Source organism: Bombina bombina, chromosome 5 (assembly GCF_027579735.1).
Source record: "Bombina bombina isolate aBomBom1 chromosome 5, aBomBom1.pri, whole genome shotgun sequence".
Lineage (NCBI taxonomy): Eukaryota > Metazoa > Chordata > Amphibia > Anura > Bombinatoridae > Bombina > Bombina bombina.
Genome location: NC_069503.1, coordinates 1,133,270,993 through 1,133,296,234, shown reverse-complemented (window position 1 = coordinate 1,133,296,234; position 25,242 = coordinate 1,133,270,993). Strand labels below are relative to the sequence as shown.

The 25,242-nt window shown below is 42.4% G+C and overlaps 1 long non-coding RNA gene across 1 annotated transcript; it reads left to right on the top strand.

Moving 5' to 3' along the window:
- The first annotated feature begins 4,979 nt into the window (after positions 1–4,979).
- On the top strand, positions 4,980–5,249 carry LOC128659645 (uncharacterized). Its single transcript, XR_008402452.1, has 2 exons — positions 4,980–5,057; positions 5,138–5,249. It is a non-coding gene; the product is annotated as an uncharacterized LOC128659645 (long non-coding RNA).
- Positions 5,250–25,242: the final 19,993 nt, after the last annotated feature.

Genomic DNA, 25,242 nt, shown 5'->3' with positions numbered 1-25,242 from the left:
GATGCTCAAGTAACATGTAGCATATGTACGTATGCCGCTGAAACAGAAATAATGTTTACTGAAAGCATTTTTGCTTATGGAAGTATAATGTAAAAATCATCACATTTAAAAATTAAATGCACCCATGAACATTTCAATTTAGACTTTTCTGTTCCTTTAATTGATCTTCAAGGGCCATAGAGGGTTAAACCTACAGAGAAAGTTGCAAACCTGGAACAAATAAATGTATGGCCAGTGATTGGAGGATAAACATCTATGCCTGTTCCTGATTGGCTCTTTCGTTTGTACCTTCATCCTTACCACCAATACTGGAAGTCTTTTCCATGAATCACCCCCTGTAACGAAGTGATTCCTCAAATGACTCTATAACCTGCAGCCGTCTTACCCCTTCTCTAATGTTTTTTTGTGAAACATATTGTCAGCCTCAACTTCATTAAACTGTTTAACATACTTAATCTGGCATTTAAAGGGACAGTCTACACCAGAATTTTTATTGTTTAAAAAGATAGCTAATCCCTTTTTTACCCATTTCCCAGTTTTGCATAACCAGCACAGTTATATTAATATATGTTTTACCTCTGTGATTACCTTGAACCTACGCCTCTGCAAACTGCCCCTTATCTCAGTGCTTTTGACAGACATGCAGTTTATCCAATCAGCACAGATTCCTAAATAACTCCACGGGGGTGAGCACAATGTTATCTATATGACACACATGAACTAGTACTGTCTAACTGTGAAAAACTTTCACATTGCTCTCAGCTAAGAGGTGGTTTTCAACAGTTTCTAAATCAGTTTGAGCTTGAATACCACCAAGGGTACAAAGCAAATTTAATGATAAAAGTCAATTGAATAATTGTTTAAAATTTCATGTCCTATCTAAATCATAAAAGTTTAATTTTGACTAGAATGTCCCTTTAATACACAATCACAAAACAGTAAGAATCAGGCTTTTTTCTGTATTTACCTCAAATGCTCCCCCATACCCACATGACCAGGAGCGAAACTACAGGGGTCTCAGAGCTGGAACCCCAGCCTGCACCTCTGGATGACCCATGTGGTCCTGCTTAGTGGGGCCCAGTCTACATAATATCTGGCCTGTCCGTGGTCCCCTGTCTGAAGTGATAGCAATGATATCACAGACAAAAATCTTCTGACACTTTCAAGTATGGGCCACATTACATGACGCACTCATTTTTTTTTTCACTCAGCTCAAAGTAAACTTTTAATGTGGGAAGATTTGCGCGCTTCTTACAAGTTAAAAGTAAATTTTTTGCATGCTAGCGAAACCTGATGCACGCTAGCTTCAGGGCCGCATTAGACCTACAGCTCTAAAGCTAATGGTAGTTATGAATATAATCTTCACATAGAACATGTTTTTTATTTTTAAATATATATTTATATATAAATAGTTTCAAAAAGGCATGCACTCTCTGGATTTGTGCAAAATAGGTTCTTTATTGGCACACAAGAAAAACAGTGATGTTTGGGGGGATCAATCACCCCTTCATCAGACTGAAGTGAGTCTGATGAAGAAGTGATTGATCCCCGAAACGTCACTGTTTTTCTTGTGTGCCAGTAAAGCACCTATTTTGCACAAATCTAGAGAGTGCATGCCTTTCTGGAACTGCATACTTGACCCCACATTTCCAATTACTCGTTTCTTAACCAATAAATACACAACACCATCTTGGGAGAGAAAAGGCCGCAGCTTATTTATTAACAGAACAATAAATTAACATTATTAACTTAACTTTTCACAACATCATTTAACCACACCTCCGTGCTTGTTATTACTTAATTATAAGCCCCCACCCCTTCCAGGGCGGGGCGTACCTTCACTTCCTTTCTTATACATTAATAAATACCAGCCATACTCTATTAGGCGTAAGCCTCAATAGGACATAGCAAGCACTTCCGCCACAACTCGCTCCCTAGCGAGTACCGCCACCTAAAGCTAAGGCCTTTTCAATCCCCTCCCGTAGTGTGAAATTAAACAAATGAAGTCCCACTTCATTCAGGTGTACACCGTCCTTCAGGTAAAAGCACCTGCCTGACTCTCCTTCACATTCTACATGGCGCAAGCCAACCCCCCCATTTTCCTTACATACCCAGTAATTGTCCTATTCACCTTCCGTCTGGAAGCCTCCAGTTGTCTGATGTCCCATGCTGCTTTCCATGTTATCCTACTCTCAATCTCTGACCAAACCAACACAATCCCCGGAAACAATTGTACTAATCTATCCAAACCCCTCTTAATGTCCTCGATTAACTATTTCTGCGGCATAAACCCTAGATCATTTCCCCCTGCATGCAAAACTAACACATTCGGAGGGGAGAAAAGCCTGGCATATTCGACAACCGTACCCACTATCTGTTCCCATTTCATTCCCCGCACTCCAAACCATTTTATTACTAAACGGTCCTTTCTGAAACCTAACTGAATCCCATCTGGCTTCACCGCTGCCACCTTCCTTGCCCAGAACACATAGGAGTGTCCAACAATCCAACACCTTCTTGCATCTGTTAAATAAATCAAACATGTTAGGGAACTCACATCACAACACCAAACCCGGCCTCACGTACCCCCTGAATCTCTCAGATCTCCATCTTCCGACCCTCCTGATAACCGCCGCTTCTAAACCCAAGTTCGCTGCCTCTGTCGCCGCCCCTATCCTAAATGAATGTGAACCAAACTCTGAGGCCCCCATTCCTATTAACCCCAATGCCTTCCTCATGACAGCTACAAACTGAAAACGTGACAGAGAAGACCCATCCTCATGTACTAGCAACGGGCCGGCTCTGTGCCTGGCCACCCTCAAATATCCTCTCACCGTTCCCACTGGGCAACAATCACCACCAATCTCCCTTAAAACCACAGTGGCTCCCCTACCCTCTTGGTCCGTCTTAGACCTCCATACCCACAATTCAACCACCCCCTCCTCTAACACCACCTCTTGCTTTCCCATACCACTCATGTCCTGCCGGTTCTTGCCCACCAGCTCCGACACCCGGAACGCCCCAAAAAACGCCAATACGAACGCTGTTTTAAACAATAACTCCTCATACCTTGAAGAACATACCCTACTTAAGCTCTCCACGAGCCCTTGCAAAATTGTGAACGTAACCGGTCTACACCGGTCCGTCCGCGTCCCACCCCTACACATACCCCGGACCGCCATCCGGGCCACAATTTTTTTTGTCAGATACTCTTTTCACATCAACTGGAAAAGAAATGCCATCGCCACCATTCTCTTACGCACCTCAGAGGGCGACAGCCCCTCCCTCTCCCATGAACCTAACCAGTTGTCATGGATTTCCTTATTCCTTTTCTGTCCCTTTAATTTTTACCTGTGCTCACACCTAGCAAGGTTATTTAAAGCCTGGACACGCCTCCCTCCCTGCTTCAGTATTGTTTCCAGTTTAGCATACAGCTTCACAGACCTGCTGCAGGGATTTACCTCTCTCTGTTCAAGTCTAACTATCTGAAGGTATTTAAACCTTTTCTAATACGGAGCCTACTTGAGCAACTGAAAGAGACTTATATGCTAAGCCTGAACATTTCCTAATTTGGATTAACAAACACCGCTGCTGCATTATTTTCCTGCTTTAATTGCCTCTGGCAGATCAAGTGTTTTCCAAACCGCAACTGCAGTCTCATCCGATATAAGTTGTGAACTTTATAACTTTGTACAGACGCTTAACTTACATTGGACCACACTCACAGGATACATCCTCATATTCCTCTTCACACGCTTCAGGAGTAGCGTGATAAACTTCAGACTGAACTTTTGTGAGTAACGCTACAGCACAGCACTTAATACCTGCTCCACCCATCTGCCTGTCAGCTCTCACAAACAGCACAGCTATCAGCGTGTATCACACTTCAATTGACTAACAGCCTGCTGCATCTGTACTGACCTAACGCTCCCCCTGTGTGCTCAGTGACTATCAGGAAAAGTGTATCCCATCCACGGTGCGTTTGGTTAACAACTGCTGTGCAACCTGATTCAGAAATACTGATCAGGAATTAAAATCAAATAGTAACTTTCAACTGCCATACAGACAGATACATTGTAACTTCCTCATTGTATCTTAAAGTAAGGCATACAATCATATATTTTCCGCAGTTGAGATCCACAACCAGCTCGTTACATAATACTGAAGCCTATAAGAATGGATCCAGCGGAATTACCTAAAATTGTTTACACTCTCTCCCAGAGGGTGGATCAGCTAAGTCATGGCCTTAGAGAATTACAAAGTCCAAAATGAGACACTCAACAATATAATAAAAGACTCAATGAATAAATCAGCCACACCAGAGGCTACCCCAGAACCCCAAGTCTCTATGCCCGACAAATTCCATGGAGACAGGGCTATGTTCTCTCAGTTCAAAAACTCTTGTTATCTTCTTTTCAGTCTAAAACCTAAAACCTACGCAACTGAACGAGTTAAGGTTTTAACGGTCATTTCTTTTCTGCGAGGTGAACCCCGCAAGTGGGCTGACTCATTCTTTGAACAAGATCATCCTATTTTAACATCACTGGAAGACTTCTTCAAGGAAATGGCAATTCTTTATCAAGATATTAACACTCAGCTTACTGCAGAGACTAAAATGAGGTCTCTTAAACAAGGGAAAAAGCAGGTGGAGGAATATTTAAGTGAGTTCAAGCAATACAGTAAAGATACTTAGTGGAGCGATATTGCCCTTAGGAATCAGTACCGTCTAGGTCTAAATGATGCCCTTAAAGATGAACTCGCTTGCATAGAGCTTACTAGGTCCTTGGAAGGACTAATCACACTAAGCATTCAGATTGATAGAAGGTTGAGAGAACGCAAATCAGAAAAACAAGGTATGGATACTATCACAAGACCCTCTTCTACTTACCAAAAACCTACAGTCACTCAAACCTCAGAACCTATGGATTTGGGATTCACTAGAGGCCCTTTACAACCAGAAGAAAGGAATTGCAGATGCATAAACAACCTCTGCATGTATTGTGCTTCAAATGCACATACTGTAAGAGAGTGTCCTATCTTACAAAGGCAGAAGAAACGTAAGTCCTTCAGAAAAACCACATGCTTAACCACTAATGTTAACCAAGTTGCTTACTGCTCTTTATCTCTTACCTTACAGTGGGATCTACACCAGCAAATCAGTGAAGCCATCATCGACTCTGGGGCACATTCTTCCTATATTGATTCTGTTTTTGTCACTATAAATAAAATACCCACTGTGTTGAAAGCAAGACCTGTGTCCATTAGAGTTATTGATGGTAATACAATTAGTTCCGGTCCTATTACACACCAAACTATTCCCATCAAGGTTTCCACGTCAAGTGCACACACTGAATTCATATCCTTTGATGTGATAAATTCTCCCATGTTTCCCCTGGTGCTTGGTCTACAATGGTTACAGACGCATCAACCCACCATACATTGGGATCGCCTTGAAGTCGAATTCCTCTCAGATTATTGCAAGAACACCTGTTTTCATCACTCCTTGATCTGTTCTATAAATCCTACTGGAAGAATAATTCCTTCTGACTATCAAGATTTTCAAGATGTATTCAGTGAAAAGGAAGCAGAGTCCCTTCCTCCACATCGCCCGTATGACTGTCCTATTCAACTACTTCCAGGTGCTTCCATTCCTTACGGGCACATATACCCTCTATCACAGCCTGAACTAGATCACCTCAAAACTTACCTTTCAGAGAATTTAAGGAAAGGGTTTATACAACCCACTTCTTCCCCTGCTGGGGCCGGCATTTTCTTCGTCAGAAATAAGGACAACTCCCTACGCCCTATAATTGATTATAGGGAACTTAATAAACGGACTGTCAAGAACCGCTATCCCTTACCTCTAATTCCCGAACTCATTGAACGTCTCAGTCAAGCCACCATATACACTAAATTAGACCTACGTGGAGCCTATAATCTCGTTAGGATCCGAAAAGGAGACGAGTGGCTCACCGCCTTCAGAACAAGATATGGGCTCTACGAGTATAAGGTGATGCCTTTCGGGCTCTGTAATGCCCCGGCAACGTTCCAATATCTAACAAACGATATATTCCGTGATCTCCTTGACATCTGTGTAGTTGTATATTTGGACGACATTCTGATATACTCTACTAACATCATTGAACATATAAAACACGTCCGTTGGGTGCTCTCTCGCCTTAGACAACACCGACTTTTTGCCAAATTGGAAAAATGCATCTTCCATACCTCTGTTATTACATTCCTGGGTTATACTATCACTCCCACAGGAATTCAGATGGATGATTCAAAGGTGCAAACTATTAAAAACTGGCCCATACCTTCCTCCAAAAAGGACCTGCAAAAATTCCTCGGTTTCTCCAATTACTATAGGAAATTCATCAAGAATTATTCCTCTCTTACTAAGCCTTTAACTTCTCTTACAAGTGTCAAAACTACCTTCCACTGGACACCTCAAACACAGGCTATTTTCGAACACCTTAAGGATGTTTTCACTAAAGCACCGATTTTTAAGTTTCCAGACCCTGATGCCCATTATGTACTTGAAGTTGACGCCTCCAACTACGCTCTAGGGTCCATTTTGTCTCAACGTAAAACTCCAGAAGATCCACTCCACCCTGTTGCCTTCTTTTCACGAGTAATGACACCAGCCGAATATAACTACCCTGTAGGCGAAAAGGAGTTGTTAGTGATCAAGGTCTCATTAGAACACTGGAGACATCTCCTAGAGGGCAGTAAATTTCCGATACTAATATATACGGACCACAAAAATCTGGAATACCTTCTGACTAACCGTACCTTATCCTCTAGACAGCTAAGATGGAGTTTATTCCTATCAAGGTTTGATTTCCATATAACCTACAGACCAGGGAGTAAGAACGGGAAAGCGGATGCCTTGTCCAGAAAAGATACCAATCCTCATCATTCCGATACTCCTGGTACAGTCATTCCAGCTGAGCATTTCATTACACTATCTCCTACTTATCCTGAAGTCCTTAAACTCCTACAACAGAAAGATACTTCCATTCCTAAGCTTAAACTCACACTGGGACAAGATGGTCTCTATTACCACCAAGGACGTCTTTATGTACCACCTTCCCTTCGAGACAATTTGTTAAAAGAACATCATGACTCACCGATGGCAGGACATCTTGGAATCCACAAAACCTATGATCTTCTTTCACGTACGTACTGGTGGCCTGCTATCAGAACTTCTGTGCAAAGATATGTTCAATCTTGCCACATATGTACAGTTTCCAAGACTGAAAAAAGACCTCCTTTCGGATTACTCTTACCATTACAGATACCTGACCGACCGTGGCAAACGATAGGAATGGATTTCATCGTCGAACTTCCATTGTCACTTGGTTACAATACCATACTTGTTGTTGTTGATCATCTTACCAAGATGGCCCATTTCCTCCCATATCATAAGCTCCCAACTTCATCAGAACTTGCAGTTCTTTTTTTGAATAACATCGTCAAATTACACGGTCTCCCAGATTCCATTGTAACTGATAGAGGTAGTCAATTCACCTCTCGTTTCTGGAAAAAATTATGTGACACTATGCAAGTAGAACTCCGATTCTCCTCCTCATTTCACCCCCAATCAAATGGCCAAACAGAGAATAAACCAATGGCTCGAACAGTATATTCGTTCTTATTGTTCCAACCACCAAGACCAGTGGGCTAATACCCTTGCTATGGCTGAATATGCATACAACAATTCTACAAGTTCCACTACTTCCAAGACACCATTTTTTGCGAATTATGCTTTTCACCCTTCCTTCCAACTTCACCCTCGGACAGATTCAAACTGTCCCAAGGTTGATGACCTCACTAAGGATCTCCAGGATCTTTTCATAGAACTCAAGAGGCATATAGCTGATGCTCAGGCTCATCAGAGACGTTACTATAACCTCCGAAGACGTCAACCACCTTCCTATAAAATAGGTGATCTGGTCTGGCTGTCGACCAAGAATATAAAACTGAAAACCCCCAGCAAGAAACTTAGTGCTGTCTTCATTGGTCCTTATACTATCACAAAGATTGTGAACCAAAATGCTGTTACCTTGGATCTGCCTTCTACTTTTCGACTTCATCCCACCTTCCACGTTTCTTTGTTAAAACCTCATTGTGAAACTAGACAGGTGGCCAGCCAGATTCCTCCTCTGATCTTACAGGATTCGGACACGGAATACGAAGTTGATGCCATCCTGGACTCCCGTATTTACTGTGGAACTCTTCAATACTTAATCCGTTGGAAGGGATTCTCTGAGGAGAATGACTCTTGGGAACCTTCCTCGAATGTTCATGCTCCCAAATTGGTATCCCTGTTTCACAGGAGGAATCCAGAACGACCTAGATTCGTAGCTGCGGGGCACCTACCCTGAGGTGGGGGGTATGTCATGGATTTCCTTATTCCTTTTCTGTCCCTTTAATTTTTACCTGTGCTCACACCCAGCAAGGTTATTTAAAGCCTGGACACGCCTCCCTCCCTGCTTCAGTATTGTTTCCAGTTTAGCATACAGCTTCACAGACCTGCTGCAGGGATTTACCTCTCTCTGTTCAAGTCTAACTATCTGAAGGTATTTAAACCTTTTCTAATACGGAGCCTACTTGAGCAACTGAAAGAGACTTATATGCTAAGTCTGAACATTTCCTAATTTGGATTAACAAACACCGCTGCTGCATTATTTTCCTGCTTTAATTGCCTCTGGCAGATCAAGTGTTTTCCAAACCGCAACTGCAGTCTCATCCGATATAAGTTGTGAACTTTATAACTTTGTACAGACGCTTAACTTACATTGGACCACACTCACAGGATACATCCTCATATTCCTCTTCACACGCTTCAGGAGTAGCGTGATAAACTTCAGACTGAACTTTTGTGAGTAACGCTACAGCACAGCACTTAATACCTGCTCCACCCATCTGCCTGTCAGCTCTCACAAACAGCACAGCTATCAGCGTGTATCACACTTCAATTGACTAACAGCCTGCTGCATCTGTACTGACCTAACGCTCCCCCTGTGTGCTCAGTGACTATCAGGAAAAGTGTATCCCATCCACGGTGCGTTTGGTTAACAACTGCTGTGCAACCTGATTCAGAAATACTGATCAGGAATTAAAATCAAATAGTAACTTTCAACTGCCATACAGACAGATACATTGTAACTTCCTCATTGTATCTTAAAGTAAGGCATACAATCATATATTTTCCGCAGTTGAGATCCACAACCACAACCAGCTCGTTACACCAGTCCAACCACACTGTTAAGCAGCTCTTCCCATACTCAAGTCGCTGCTCATCCAACAGCCTCTGTTCCCACACCTTCCACACTCGGGCGTAAGCCCTCCATGTATTAGGTGTTAGTGCTCCACTCACCAAGCTCAACATTCCTGGCAACCCAGATGCCACAGATCCTCGGGACATCTGACACCTTCTCGTTCCGCCTCCGGGGCCACCTCTCGAAACCTGTCCCACTGAAACCGTGACAAAGCATCAGCGATAACATTCAACCGCCCCAGGACATGCACCGCCCGGAAAGAGATATTGCACCTCAAACACCCAAAACGAACACTCTTAGAAGCCGTATCACCGCCGTCGAATTCGCCGTCAGGCGGTTGATTGCCCACACCACGCCCTGGTTGTCTGAATGGAAGCACACTCTTTTATTGCTCATTCGATCAGGCCAAACACGCAGTGCCACCACCAAAGGGAACAACTCCAAGAAAGTTAAATTCTTGGTCAAACCCCACTCAGCCCACTCACCGGGCCACTGTCCTACACACCACTGACCCTCCAAGTACGCTCCAAAACCATGCGCCCCTGACGCATCTGTGAACAGACACAACTGGTCATCCGACCAGCCGTTTTCCTGCATTATGACCTTCCCGTTAAATTCTTGCAGAAATACTTGCCAAACTTTCAAGTCCTCTTTCACCTCTTTTGACAGCCTGATGTGATGTCTAGGGTTCGAGACACCCACTGTTAACAAAGATAAACGCTGGCAAAATACCCGGCCAATGGGAATGACCATCCTAAGGTCTACCACTTTTTCCTCCGGCAACCTGCATTCCATCCTGACTGAATCCATTTGGATTCCCAAAAAACTTAGCGACGTTACCGGACCCTCTGATTTTTCTGCCGCCACAGGGATTCCAAAATCCCCGGTCCCCGCTCAAATACGTGGATTAACTGTTCACACACCGTCGAACCAGCTGGGCCAACAAACAAAAAATCATCTAAATCAGTGTTTCTCAACAGCCGGGCCGCAGCCCACTACCGTGCCGCGACGGCCCTGCTGGTGGGCCGCGACCCGACATTGTCTCCCGACACCATTGCTCTGACAGGCCTGCCTTTACACATCTCCTAAATTTTGGACGGCCTGTCAGAGTGCCACTGCGCATGTCATTTTGCGCACTGTGACCATGTAGCGGCGGGCGGGCGCAGTGTGACCAGGTAGAAGTGGCGTGCGGCATACAGAGCGTGAAGCATCGGCTCACAGGTAAGTAAGCCCACTGACACCAATGACATAATTACGGCCACTGACACCAATGTATATATTTAGGGCAGCCACTGGACACCAATGTGTATTTGTAAACTGTATATATATATATATATATATATATATATATATATATATATATATGATCCCACTGACACCAATGAATTATCATAAAATATTAACCCACTGTAAACCATATATATATATATATATATATATATATATATATACATATATATATATATATATATATATATATATATATATATATATGGATCCCACTGACACCAATGAATTATCATATAATAAACCCACTGTAAAACATATATATATATATATTTATTATATTATAATTATATGATAATTCAGTGGTGTGGGATCCATATATAATATATATATAAATGGTTTATAGTGGGTTCATTTTATAATTCATTGGTGTCAGTGGGTGAGGGAGGAGAGAGCGAGAGAGAGAGAAAGAGAGAGAGAGAGAGGGAGGAGAGAGAGAGAGAGAAAGAGAGGGAGGAGAGAGAGAGAGAGAGAGAGAGAGAGAGAGAGGGAGGCGAAAGAGAGGGGGAGGAGAGAGAGAAAGAGAGAGGGGAGGAGAGAGACAAAAAGAGAGAGAGGGGAGGAGAGAGAGAGAGAAAGAGAGAGGGGAGGAGAGAGGGGGAGAGAGAGAGAAAGAGAGGGGAGGAGAGAGAAAGAGAGGGGGGGAGAGAGAGAGAGAGAGAGAGGGAGGGGGAGAGAGAGAGAGAGAAAGAGACTGTGTATAAATATATATATATATCTTCCAAACCTACTGCAACCCACTCCCGATGCTTACCGGGCCCTGGACCGGTCCGGCTAAAACTTACCGGGCCTTGAGGTCACTTAGGTTGAGAACCACTGATCTAAATAATGCACCATTGATGAAATGCCCGCCGTTTGTTTTACCACCCATTCCACAAAAGAGCTGAACCTCTCAAAGTATGAACATGAAATAGAACAGCCCATCAGGAGACATAGGTCTACAAAAAATGCTCCATCCATCACACACCCCAATAAGTGATGACATCTCGGATGAACTGGGAGAAGGCGAAAAGCTGATTCCATGTCTGCCTTAGCCATCAATGCTCCCTTTCCTGCTGCCCTCACCAGCTCCACCGCCTTGTCAAAAGATGCATACTTCACCGAGACTAGCTCCGGATCGATGCCATCGTTAACTGACATACCCTTCGGGTAAGACAAGTGGTGGATCATCCGGAATTGCCCCGGGACCTTTTTGGGGACTACCCCCAACGGTGATACCCTCAGATCTGTAAATGGCGGGTCCTTAAATGGCCCTGCCATCCTACCCAACTTCACCTCTTTCAAAATTTTCGCTCTCAATACCTCAGGATGTTCCATGGCCGACTTCAAATTACCCACAACCCCCCCTGCGTAATGTCCCCTGTGCGGGATCATGAAGCCCGAACTGAACCCCGTTAGGATCAGTTCAGCATCCCCCGCATGCCCCCGTTCATGGGCGTACGCCTCTAGCCACGGGACCATCCTTTCTACCCTCACCGGCGTCCGTGCCCGCTGTACCCATGTCCCCTGGCCTGTTCCCTTGCTTTCCCTTTCGGAAGCATTTTGCGAAGGACTGAATCCCTCCACAACCCGAACATTCGTGCTTGTATTTGCACGATGCCCCAAATCTGCACTGCCCCTCATTGAACTGGAAACATAATCCTTTCCGGATTGCTGTTCCCATTCCTCCCGAACTCCCGCTCCCGGCCCCTTGTCCCAAGCTCCGAAAGGAATGACTGCCTCGCAAGGGAGTCATCATCTCGAGCCATATCCCCATATCTCTGTCGTCCCATCTCACTTCTGGGCACACAGCCATTCGCTGCCGGAAACCCTCATCATATCTCCACCATGCCATACCCCCATATGTTCTATACGCGCTCACAATTTCATCGTAATAACAAAACAGCGAGGAGCCCTGTTCAGGCATCTTTTCGCAGACGACACTGGCCAAGATGCAAAAAGCCCGAGACCAATTGCCAAAAGTCTTTGGCAACTTACGCCATCGTTTCTTACGCTCCTCCTCCTCCTTTTTACCCTTCTCCTTCTCATCTTCTTTTACCTCTAAGACATGCTCTAGGAGCAAAAGGGAAAATATCTCAACGAATTCCCGTTTTCCAATCTTCTCCCGAAGTTCACTTGTCAAGTGAATCCCTAACGGACCTACCGAACAAAGGCAAGGTCTCCTAAGAGCCCCTTCTGGCACTCGTACCACCTCGCCCCCATTTGCTACTGGGACCTCTGTCCTACTCCCTGCACTCACCTGCCCTCCCCCCCCATGGCCGCAACCAGCCCGGGAGGGACACATGCTGCTGCTGCCAACGTCCTCCCCCCCGATCTCTCTAATGACGCTAACAAACTTTTCAAACCCGCAACCATCGCTTCCCTCTCTCCAGTCACTGCTGCATTCACTCCGGGTGCCCCACCAGCCATCTCACCTGCCGGCTGCTGCACCGTCTCCGGCCCCTCCCCTTGTGCTGGCCTCGCCTCTTCTCTGCTGCTTCTATCTCTAACCCCTTCTTCTCGTCCTCTGCTATTGTCCAGGCGTCTCCGTACCGCTTCCCTCCTGGCAGGCGACCTCCCCCTGCCGTATCTGCTCCGGTCACGGCTCCTATCCACCGGTGCCCACGTGGGAAATGCCGGTGGTCCTCTCCCCCATGACCTCAGTGGTGACCTGGACCTCCTCTTCCTCACCAAAGTCCCCGCTGGCGTTGAGCTCAAGCGGTGGCTCCATCAGCCGCTCCTGTTGTGCTGGAATCTCATCTCCACCGGTGTTTAAAGCCTCCTCGCCCCTCCGTCCTTCCCTGACCACTCCTGAAACATAGAAACAGCATTAACACCACCGACCTAGGGTAAAACCAACCCCCCCACCATATACAGACACATGTTCCAATTACTTATTTCTTTATTTTATATATATATATATATATATATATATATAAATATATATATATATTTTATTGCCCTGCCGAGGGACCAAAATATGGAATAATGTACAAACCACCCCCACAGGGAAGAAAAACACCCAATCAAATTGCAAGGGCACCCTACAATCCCCTCTAACACCCGCCACCCGCCAATAATCCCCAGGAAAAAGTCTGTCCACCTCTACACCCAGTATAAATTCCTGTGGTGCAAGAGGGTCGTGCGGCATAGCAACCAATAGCAGCGATAAAGGCTAATGGGAACCACAGGCATACCACAATAACAAGGGACACACACTTTTGCACCTTGGCACTTTATGAATATAAGTATATATATATATATTTTTTTATATATTCTGCCTCCAATCCCTTGACAGGCACAGCACCTCATGTAAGCCCTATGAACTAGTTTTTTCCTCCGCCTCGTTCGCTACCCCCCGTTCCCCTACTCTGTTATGCCAGCCGCCACTTTATCTACAATGGGGCGCAGTCATGCCCCTACCCCTCCCTGCTAATTTGCCGACTACTCGCGAGCTCTCCCGCCGCCTACGGCCTTCACCGCGGCCCCCTCTTTTCCTCCCTAAGCCCCACGTGGGCTCTCTCGCTGCCTCAGGCCTCAACCGCTCCGGTGGCCTCGACCTCCTGGCCGGCCGTCCTCCGCTCCGCTGTGCCCTCCGTCAAGACTGCCGTGGCTGCCTCACCTGCCATCGACAACTGCTGCCGGACCCAGTCTTCGCCGTTCCTCCTCGCCGCTGACAGCAACTGTTCCAGCAACGCCTCCATCTCAGGTAAGCCGATGCACTGCACACCTCCTACCGTGCTGCTCCTGTTAGGGCACCTGTGACCTCCCTTCCTGAAGCAGGTCTCTTTATTCTTACCAATCCCACCCACCTTGGAATGTTCCACTCCTAGGGAAGTGGGGTCAGAGGTGCCCTCCTTCCATTCTTACATACGGGTCTTTTCTTTATTTGCCTGCACCCTTGTAGTTGTTTTGGAAGGTGGGAGTGCCCTCTTTTGTGAACATTATTTTTTTTTATATAGTGTGTTTGTATATATATATATATTTTTTTTTTTTTGTAAAATACATTAATATATAGATATATGTATCTCTCTCTCTCTCTCTCTCTCTCTCTCTCTATATATATATATATATATATATATATATATATATATATTTATATTTTAAAATTTAAAATACAAATACAATTTTCTTCTAAGTGAAGAACTTTGGAATGTTAAATATTTACAGTATAAACACAGTAAAACACATTTATTAAATATTAAAATTGATTAAAATTGATAAAATTGATTTATTTGACTAGAAAGGGCTCCAAAGTGTAGATATATGTGCATATATGTATATACATGTGTATACATGCATTTATATATGTGTACATACATATATAAACACCTAAATACCTATATATATACATACCCACTCAAGTGCACACATTTACTTCCAACTTAAAAAATGGTCACAAGTTAGCACGCTCCCAATATTGCTTAACCCGACCCGCTATAACATTAGTGCGTCACTTATAATCTAGCACTATGGGGGGTAGTTATCAACGTGTCTATTTTACCTGTCTTCGCCGGCCCAATACACCCGTCTAAGCTCGCTTCACATCGCCCGCCGCGGACCTGCAAAAATTCGCCTATGTTATCAAAAAAGCTGTCAAAAAGCCACGCACCAAGTACGGGGCGATGAGCAGCGGACTGTGAGAGTTATCACTCATCCGATCTCGCTGCTCTTCGGCTTTGTTACAGCTTTCTTGCTAGCCTGTCACTAAGCACCCACACTAAACTACACTGTTCTACCCCCTATACCGGCGCCCCCGGAGCCCCCCGCAACTAAATAAAATTACTAACCCCTAAACCGCCGCTCCTAGACCCCGCCACAACTCTTATAAATGTATTAACCCCTAAACCGCTGCTCCTAGACCCCGCCGCAACTCTTATAAATGTATTAACCCCTAAACCGCCGCTCCCAGACACCGCTGCCACCTACATTATACCTAGTAACCCCTATCCTGCCCCCCTATACCGTTGCCCTCTATAATAAAGTTATTAACCCCTATCCTGCTGATCTCGCACCTCTCCGCAACTAAATAAATAGTTTAACCCCTAAACCGCCGCTTCCGGACCCCGCCGCAACCTATATTAAATTTATTAACCCCTATCCTGCCCCCCTACACCGTCGCCACCTATAATAAATTTATTAACCCCTATCCTGCCCCCCACTACACCGCCGCCACTGTAATAAAATTATTAACCCCTAAACCTAAGTCTAACACTAACCCTAACACCCCCCTAACTTAAATATTAATTAAATAAATCTAAATAATATTTCTATTATGAACTAAATTAATCCTATTTAAAACTAAATACTTACCTGTAAAATAAACCCTAATATAGCTACAATATAAATAATAATTATATTGTAGCTATCTTAGGATTTTTTTTTATTTTACAGGTAAATTTCAATTTATTTTAACTAGGTACAATAGCTATTAAATAGTTATTAACTATTTAATAGCTTACCTAGCTAAAATAAAGAGAAATTTACCTGTAAAATAAAAACTAACCTAAGTTACAATTACACCTAACACTACACTATACTTTAATAAATTATTCCTATTTAAAACTAAATACTTACCTGTAAAATAAACCCTAAGGCCTAGATTTAGAGTTCGGCGGTAGCCGTCAAAACCAGCGTTAGAGGCTCCTAACGCTGGTTTTGGGCGCCCGCTGGTATTTGGAGTCAGTGATTAAAGGGTCTAACGCTCACTTTTCAGCCGCGACTTTTCCATACCGCAGATCCCCCTACGCCATTTGCGTAGCCTATCTTTTCAATGGGATCTTTCTAACGCTGGTATTTAGAGTCGTTTCTGCAGTGAGCGTTAGAGCTCTAACGACAAGATTCCAGCCGCCTGAAAATAGCAGGAGTTAAGAGCTTTCTGGCTAACGCCGGTTTATAAAGCTCTTAACTACTGTACCCTAAAGTACACTAACACCCATAAACTACCTATGTACCCCTAAACCGAGCTCCCCCCACACCGCCGCCACTCGATTAAAATTTTTAACCCCTAATCTGCCGACCGCCACCTACGTTATACTTATGTACCCCTAATCTGCTGCCCCTAACCCCGCCGACCCCTGTATTATATTTATTCACCCCTAACCTGCCCCCCACAACGTCGCCGCCAGCTACTTACAATAATTAACCCCTAATCTTCCGACCGCAAATCGCCGCCACCTACGTTATCCCTATGTACCCCTAATCTGCTGCCCCTAACACCGCCGACCCCTATATTATATTTATTAACCCCTAATCTGCCCCCCTCAACGTCGCCGACACCTGCCTACACTTATTAACCCCTAATCTGCCGAGCGGACCTGAGCGCTACTATAATAAAGTTATTAACCCCTAATCCGCCTCACTAACCCGATCATAAATAGTATTAACCCCTAATCTGCCCTCCCTAACATCGCCGACACCTACCTTCAATTATTAACCCCTAAACTTCCGATCGGAGCTCACCGCTATTCTAATAAATGGATTAACCCCTAAAGCTAAGTCTAACCCTAACACTAACACCCCCCTAAGTTAAATATAATTTTTATCTAACGAAATTAATTAACTCTTATTAAATAAATTATTCCTATTTAAAGCTAAATACTTACCTGTAAAATAAATCCTAATATAGCTACAATATAAATTATAATTATATTATAGCTATTTTAGGATTAATATTTATTTTACAGGCAACTTTGTAATTATTTTAACCAGGTACAATAGCTATTAAATAGTTAAGAACTATTTAATAGTTACCTAGTTAAAATAATAACAAATTTACCTGTAAAATAAATCCTAACCTAAGATATAATTAAACCTAACACTACCCTATCAATAAATTAATTAAATAAACTACCTACAATTACCTACAATTAACCTAACACTACACTATCAATAAATAAATTAAACACAATTGCTACAAATAAATACAATTAAATAAACTAGCTAAAGTACAAAAAATAAAAAAGAACTAAGTTACAGAAAATAAAAAAATATTTACAAACATAAGAAAAATATTACAACAATTTTAAACTAATTACACCTACTCTAAGCCCCCTAATAAAATAACAAAGCCCCCCAAAATAAAAAATTCCCTACCCTATTCTAAATTAATAGGATTCTATCAGCCAATCAGAAAATTCCTACCTTAATTCCGATTGGCTGATAGAATCCTATCAGCCAATCGGAATTCGAGGGACGCCATCTTGGATGACGTCCCTTAAAGGAACCGTCATTAGTCGGGAGACATCGGAAGAAGAGGATGGATCCGCGTCGCCTGCTTCAAGATGGACCCGCTCCGCACCGGATGGAAGAAGATCGAAGATGCCGCTTGGAGAAGATGTTTGCCGGTCCGGATGTCCTCTTCTTGCCGGATAGGAGGAAGACTTTGGAGCCTCTTCTGGACCGGATTATGGATCGCCAACCCCCGCTTGGGTTGGATGAAGATCTTGGAGCCAGGACGGATCGGTGATACCTGGATGGTGAAGACAAGGTAGGAAGATCTTCAGGGGCTTAGTGTTAGGTTTATTTAAGGGGGGTTTGGGTTAGATTAGGGGTATGTGGGTGGTGGGTTGTAATGTTGGGGGGGGGGGGGTATTGTATTTATTCTTTTACAGGCAAAAGAGCTGAAATTCTTGGGGCATGCCCCGCAAAGGGCCCTGTTCAGGGCTGGTAAGGTAAAAGAGCTTGTAACTTTTTTAATTTAGAATAGGGTAGGGAATTTTTTATTTTGGGGGGCTTTGTTATTTTATTAGGGGGCTTAGAGTAGGTGTAATTAGTTTAAAATTGTTGTAATATTTTTCTTATGTTTGTAAATATTTTTTTATTTTCTGTAACTTAGTTCTTTTTTATTTTTTGTACTTTAGCTAGTTTATTTAATTGTATTTATTTGTAGCAATTGTGTTTAATTTATTTATTGATAGTGTAGTGTTAGGTTAATTGTAGGTAATTGTAGGTAGTTTATTTAATTATTTTATTGATAGGGTAGTGTTAGGTTTAATTATAACTTAGGTTAGGATTTATTTTACAGGTAAATTTGTTATTATTTTAACTAGGTAACTATTAAATAGTTAATAACTATTTAATAGCTATTGTACCTGGTTAAAATAATTACAAAGTTGCCTGTAAAATAAATATTAATCCTAAAATAGCTATAATATAATTATAATTTATATTGTAGCTATATTAGGATTTATTTTACAGGTAAGTATTTAGCTTTAAATAGGAATAAGTTATTTAATAAGAGTTAATTAATTTCGTTAGATGTAAATTATATTTAACTTAGGGGGGTGTTAGTGTTAGGGTTAGACTTAGCTTTAGGGGTTAATCCATTTATTAGAATAGCGGTGAGCTCCGATCGGAAGTTTAGGGGTTAATAATTGAAGGTAGGTGTCGGCGATGTTAGGGAGGGCAGATTAGGGGTTAATACTATTTATGATAGGGTTAGTGAGGCGGATTAGGGGTTAATAACTTTATTATAGTAGCGCTCAGGTCCGCTCGGCAGATTAGGGGTTAATAAGTGTAGGTAGGTGTCGGCGACGTTGTGGGGGGCAGATTAGGGGTTAATAAATATAACATAGGGGTCGGCGATGTTAGGGCAGCAGATTAGGGGTACATAGGGATAACGTAGGTGGCGGCGTTTTACGGAGCGGCAGATTAGGGGTTAAAAAAATATGCAGGGGTCAGCGATAGCGGGGGGCGGCAGATTAGGGGTTAATAAGTGTAAGATTAGGGGTGTTTAGACTCGGGGTACATGTTAGGGTGTTAGGTGCAGACGTAGGAAGTGTTTCCCCATAGGAATCAATGGGGCTGCGTTAGGAGCTGAACGCTGCTTTTTTGCAGGTGTTAGGTTTTTTTTCAGCTCAAACAGCCCCATTGTTTCCTATGGGAGAATCGTGCACGAGCACGTTTTTGAGGCCGGCCGCGTCCGTAAGCAACTCTGGTATCGAGAGTTGCTTTTGCGGTAAAAATGCTCTACGCTCCTTTTTTGGAGCCTAACGCAGCATTTGTTTTAACTCTCGATACCAGAGTTAAATTTATGGTGCGGCCAGAAAAAAGCCCGTGGAGCGTTAACAGCCCTTTTACAGCCGAACTCCAAATCTAGGCCTAAGATAGCTACAATATAATTAATAATTACATTGTAGCTATCTTAGGATTTATATTTATTTTACAGGTAACTTTGTATTTATTTTAGCTAGTTAGAATAGTTATTAAATAGTTATTAACTATTTAATAACTACCTAGCTAAAAGAAATACAAAATTACCTGTAAAATAAATCCTAACCTAAGTTACAATTAAACCTAACACTACACTATCATTACATTAATTAAATAAATTAACTACAAATAACTACAATTAAATACAATTACATAAACTAACTAAAGTACAAAAAATAAAAAAGCTAAGTTACAAAAAAATAAAAAAAATAAGTTACAAACATTTTAAAAATATTACAACAATTTTAAGCTACTTACACCTAATCTAAGCCCCCTAATAAAATAACAAACCCCCCAAAATAAAAAAATGCCCTACCCTATTCTAAATTAAAAAAGTTCAAAGCTCTTTTACCTTACCAGCCCTTAAAAGGGCCTTTTGTGGGGCATGCCCCAAAGAATTCAGCTCTTTTGCCTGTAAAAGAAAAATATAACCCCCAACATTAAAATCCACCACCCACATACCCCTAATCTAACCCAAACCCCCCTTAAAATAACCTAACACTAATCCCCTGAAGATCATCCTACCATGAGTCGTCTTCACTCAGCGGAGCAGCGATGGAACCGAAGAGGAGACCCGGAGCGGCAGAAGTTATCCTCCAAGGGGCGCTGAAGAAATCTTCCATCCGATGAAGTGATCCTCCAAGCGGCGCTGAAGAAGTCTTCCATCCGGGCGATGTCATCTTCCAAGAGGCGCTGAAGAAGTCTTCTATCCGGGCGATGTCATCTTCCAAGCGGGGTCTTAATCTTCAATCTTCATCCCGCCGACGCGAAACATCCTTCTTTACCGACGGACTACCGACGAATGAAGGCTCCTTTAAGGGACGTCATCCAAGATGGAGTCCCTTCAATTCCGATTGGCTGATAGGATTCTATCAGCCAATCAGAATTAAGGTAGGAAAAATTTGATTGGCTGATTGTATCAGCCAATCAGATTCAAGTTCAATCCGATTGGCTGATCCAATCAGCCAATCAGATTGAGCTCGCATTCTATTGGCTGATCGGAACAGCCAATAGAATGCGAGCTCAATCTGATTGGCTGATTGGATCAGCCAATCGGATTGAACTTGAATCTGATTGGCTGATACAATCAGCCAATCAAATTTTTCCTACCTTAATTCTGATTGGCTGATAGAAAGCTGATAGAATTGAAGGGACGCCATCTTGGATGACGTCCCTTAAAGGAGCCTTCATTCGTCGGTAGTCCGTCGGTAAAGAAGGATGTTCCGCGTCGGCGGGATGAAGATTGAAGACCCCGCTTGGAAGATGACATCGCCTGGATAGAAGACTTCTTCAGCGCCTCTTGGAAGATGACATCGCCCGGATGGAAGACTTCTTCAGCGCCGACTGGAGGATCACTTCATCGAATGGAAGATTTCTTCAGCGCTGCTTGGAGGATAACTTCTGCCGCTCCGGGTCTCCTCTTCGGTTCCATCGCTGCTCCGCTGAGTGAAGATGACTCAAGGTAGGATGATCTTCAGGGGATTAGTGTTAGGTTATTTTAAGGGGGGGTTGGGTTAGATTAGGGGTATGTGGGTGGTGGGTTTTAATGTTGGGGGGGGGTTGTATTTTTCTTTTACAGGCAAAAGAGCTGAATTCTTTGGGGCATGCCCCACAAAAGGCCCTTTTAAGGGCTGGTAAGGTAAAAGAGCTTTGAACTTTTTAAATTTAGAATAGGGTAGGGCATTTTTTTTATTTTTCGGGGGTTTGTTATTTTATTAAGGGGTTTAGATTAGGTGTAAGTAGCTTAAAATTGTTGTAATATTTTTTTAAATGTTTGTAACCTATTTTTTTTATTTTTTGTAACTTAGGTTTTTTTTTTTTTTTGTACTTTAGTTAGTTTATGTAATTGTATTTAATTGTAGTTATTTGTAGTTAATTTATTTAATTTATTTAATGATAGTGTAGTGTTAGGTTTAATTGTAACTTAGGTTAGGATTTATTTTACAGGTAATTTTGTATTTCTTTTAGCTAGGTAGTTATTAAATAGTTAATAAATATTTAATAACTATTCTAACTGGCTAAAATAAATACAAAGTTACCTGTAAAATAAATATAAATCCTAAGATAGCTACAATGTAATTATTAATTACATTGTAGCTATCTTAGGGTTTATTTTACAGGTAAGTATTTAGTTTTAAATAGGAATAATTTATTAAAGTATAGTGTAGTGTTAGGTGTAATTGTAACTTAGGTTAGATTTTATTTTACAGGTACATTTCTCTTTATTTTAGCTAGGTAAGCTATTAAATAGTTAATAACTATTTAATAGCTATTGTACCTAGTTAAAATAAATTGAAAGATGCCTGTAAAATAAAAATAAATCCTAAAATAGCTACAATATATTTAGTTTTAAATAGGATTAATTTAGTTCATAATAGAAATATTATTTAGATTTATTTAATTAATATTTAAGTTAGGGGGGTCTTAGGGTTAGTGTTAGACTTAGGTTTAGGGGTTAATAAATTTATTACAGTGGAGGCGGTGTAGTGGGGGGCAGGATAGGGGTTAATAAATGTATTATAGGTGGCGACGGTGTAGGGGGGGCAGATTAGGGGTTAATAAATTTAATATAGGTTGCGGCAGGGTCCGGGAGCGGCGGTTTAGGGGTTAAACTATTTAGTTGCGGCGATGTGCGGGATCGGCAGGATAGGGGTTAATAACTTTATTATAGAGGGCGGCAGTATAGGGGGGGCAGGATAGGGGTTACTAGGTATAATGTAGGTGGCGGTGGGCTCCGGGAGCGGCGGTTTAGGGGTTTATCTATTTATTATAGTTGCGGCGGGGTCAGGGAGCGGCGGTTTAGGGGTTAATATGTATAGAGTAGCTTGCGGTGGGCCCCGGGAGCGGCGGTTTAGGGCTTAATACATATATTATAGTTGCAGTGGGCTCCGGGAGTGGCGGTTTAGGGGTTAATATGTATAGAGTAGCTTGCGGTGGGCTCCGGGAGCGGCGGTTTAGGGGTTAATATGTATAGAGTAGCTTGCGGTGGGCTCCGGGAGCGGCGGTTTAGGGGTTAAACTATTTATTTAGTTGCGGCGGTGTAGGGGGGACAGATTAGGGGTGTTTAGACTCCGGGTACATGTTAGGGTGTTAGGTGCAGACATTTCCCATAGGAATCAATGGTATGTCTGGCAGCAGCGAACTTGTACTTTCGCTATGGTCAGACTCCCATTGATTCCTATGGGATCTGCCGCCTCCAGGGTGGCGGTTTGAAAACCAGGTACGCTGGGTTAGAAAAGTGCCGAGCGTACCTGCTAGTTTTTTGATAACTAGCAAAAGTAGTCAGATTGTGCCGTACTTGTGTGCGGAACATCTGGAGTGACGTAAGAATCGATCTGTGTCGGACTGAGTCCGGCGGATCGAAGTTTACGTCACAAAATTCTACTTTTGCCGGTCTCTAGCCTTTGATAACTAAGGCGAATCAGCCTCGCCACAAATACGCTGCGGAATTCCAGCGTATTTGAGGTTGATGGCTTGATAACTATTCCCCTATGTTTCTAACTTACAATACTCACCTGTCGACCACTTACAATGTTCATAACAAAAGTCCCTCTTGACTCTGCACTTATCTTCAGGGGAATGAGATAATTAGCAGCAACATATTGTCATTTCATTGATGCATGGCACAGGTTTGAGGCCTTAGCCATTGCAAAGAGCTATAGAGTGTACAGCCCCAGCATACAACTGTATTTTATATCCTTTTAATACTTGCAGCAGATTCTAAAACATATTTTCCTTATCTAAAGTTAAAGGGAGATTACAGTCAAAACTTAAATGCACATTGATGAATTACATCTGTGAATAGAAACATATTTAGAATATACATATAGGGGCATATCTATCACGCTCCGTATGGAGCTTGAAGCCCTGTGTTTCTGGCGAACCTTCCAGTTATGAAGCAGCGGTCTAAAGACTGCTCTGAGCAGATGGACAGACATCCCCGCAATTCAACCCGATCGAGTGCGATCGGGTTGATTGACACTCCCCGAATCTGCAGGGGGTGGCATTGCACCAGCAGGCCCCATAGTGGCGAAAATACTTCTAGTAAAAGTTATCACTGTTTTAGTGTCAGCATTGTTCTCTGCACGTGTATGTAAAGCATAACTAGATATTCTCAGTGTATTAGCATTTTAAATACTGCAGCTGCCTAGAGCGCCAGTGGGGCTTGTATCATGTTAGCAGTGATGCAAATTGAATCTTTACCAGATTGTGTTTTTAAAATGCTGGTGCACAGAGCATACTTAAGTACACTCTTGAAACAGCTATAGCTTTTAACAAAAGCATTTTTGCTAAAACATTTATATTGCACAAATGCTTCTATTAAAAACTGTCTGGAATGTGCTTTTAATGACTTTTTATTATATATGGAAGTCAGTTTACTTTTTAAATTTAAGTTCCTTCTGATTTTAATTTAAGTACCAGACTGTGTGCTAAATTCACTAATATGCCTCTCCAGCTACCCTGGTCTCACCAGCCCTATAAGCGTAATTTATGTTATTACAGCACACTCGCTATAGAATGGAGAGGTGTGGGAATCTTAGTGGATTACATGAAGGGGATAGTGACATTTATGGGACTGGAGTCCTGTTAGTGAATATATGGTTTTATGTCTCTAATAGATCATACAAATGTTGCAAATAGGTTGGAAATAAGTTATCAATAAAAAAAAGCTAAGAATTGCTTGGATAATCTTAGATAATTTCCTTTTTTCTACTTGTAGATTTAAAGGGACATGTAACCCAAATGTTGATTCACTAGTAAATGATGTAGCATATCTGTAACATGAATATCTCTATGTAAAAAGGAAAGATATTTTACTACAGAAATTCCTCAGGAGCCACATCATATTATAAAGGGACTTTAATCAGCCAATCAGGATGCTAGTCCCGGCTAGCATGCATTTGGCATTTGCAGGCACAGTCACTTTATTTTCCTCCCTAGCTAAAGTTTAATATGAAATCTCCTAAGATTATGATTACATGACAGTAAAACAAAGCACGTACGCAGCACTGATGATGCTGATTGGTTGTTGTTTTTTCACCATACAGAGGAGAGTAAAAAAAGTCGCTAAAGCACAACTGCTCATTGAGCTCTCTGGTGAGATGAACAAACTGAAGTAAAATGTCTTTTTCTTTTACATTCAGATATTCATGTTATATTTTCTTGCTTTTTACAGATATTCTTCATCATTTTCAAGGGATTTAGCAATGGGTAACATAACATGTCCCTTTAAGTGTCATTAAGAACACAGCCATTATAGGGTCTACAGTCACAGATCCTCTGCTTGTCCCCTACAGACAACTCCCTGAGCTTTTGCTCTAAGGGCCTTGAGCTCAGCAAATTGCGCACGAATGACTTTCCCGTGAGGCAGGTTACGTCTCATTTCTCTTTATGCCATGAGAGCCTGGGGAAGATGAGTAAACAACAGCCGTTTAGCAGTGCAGCTCCGGTTCACGCCCTCTCCATTACTAGT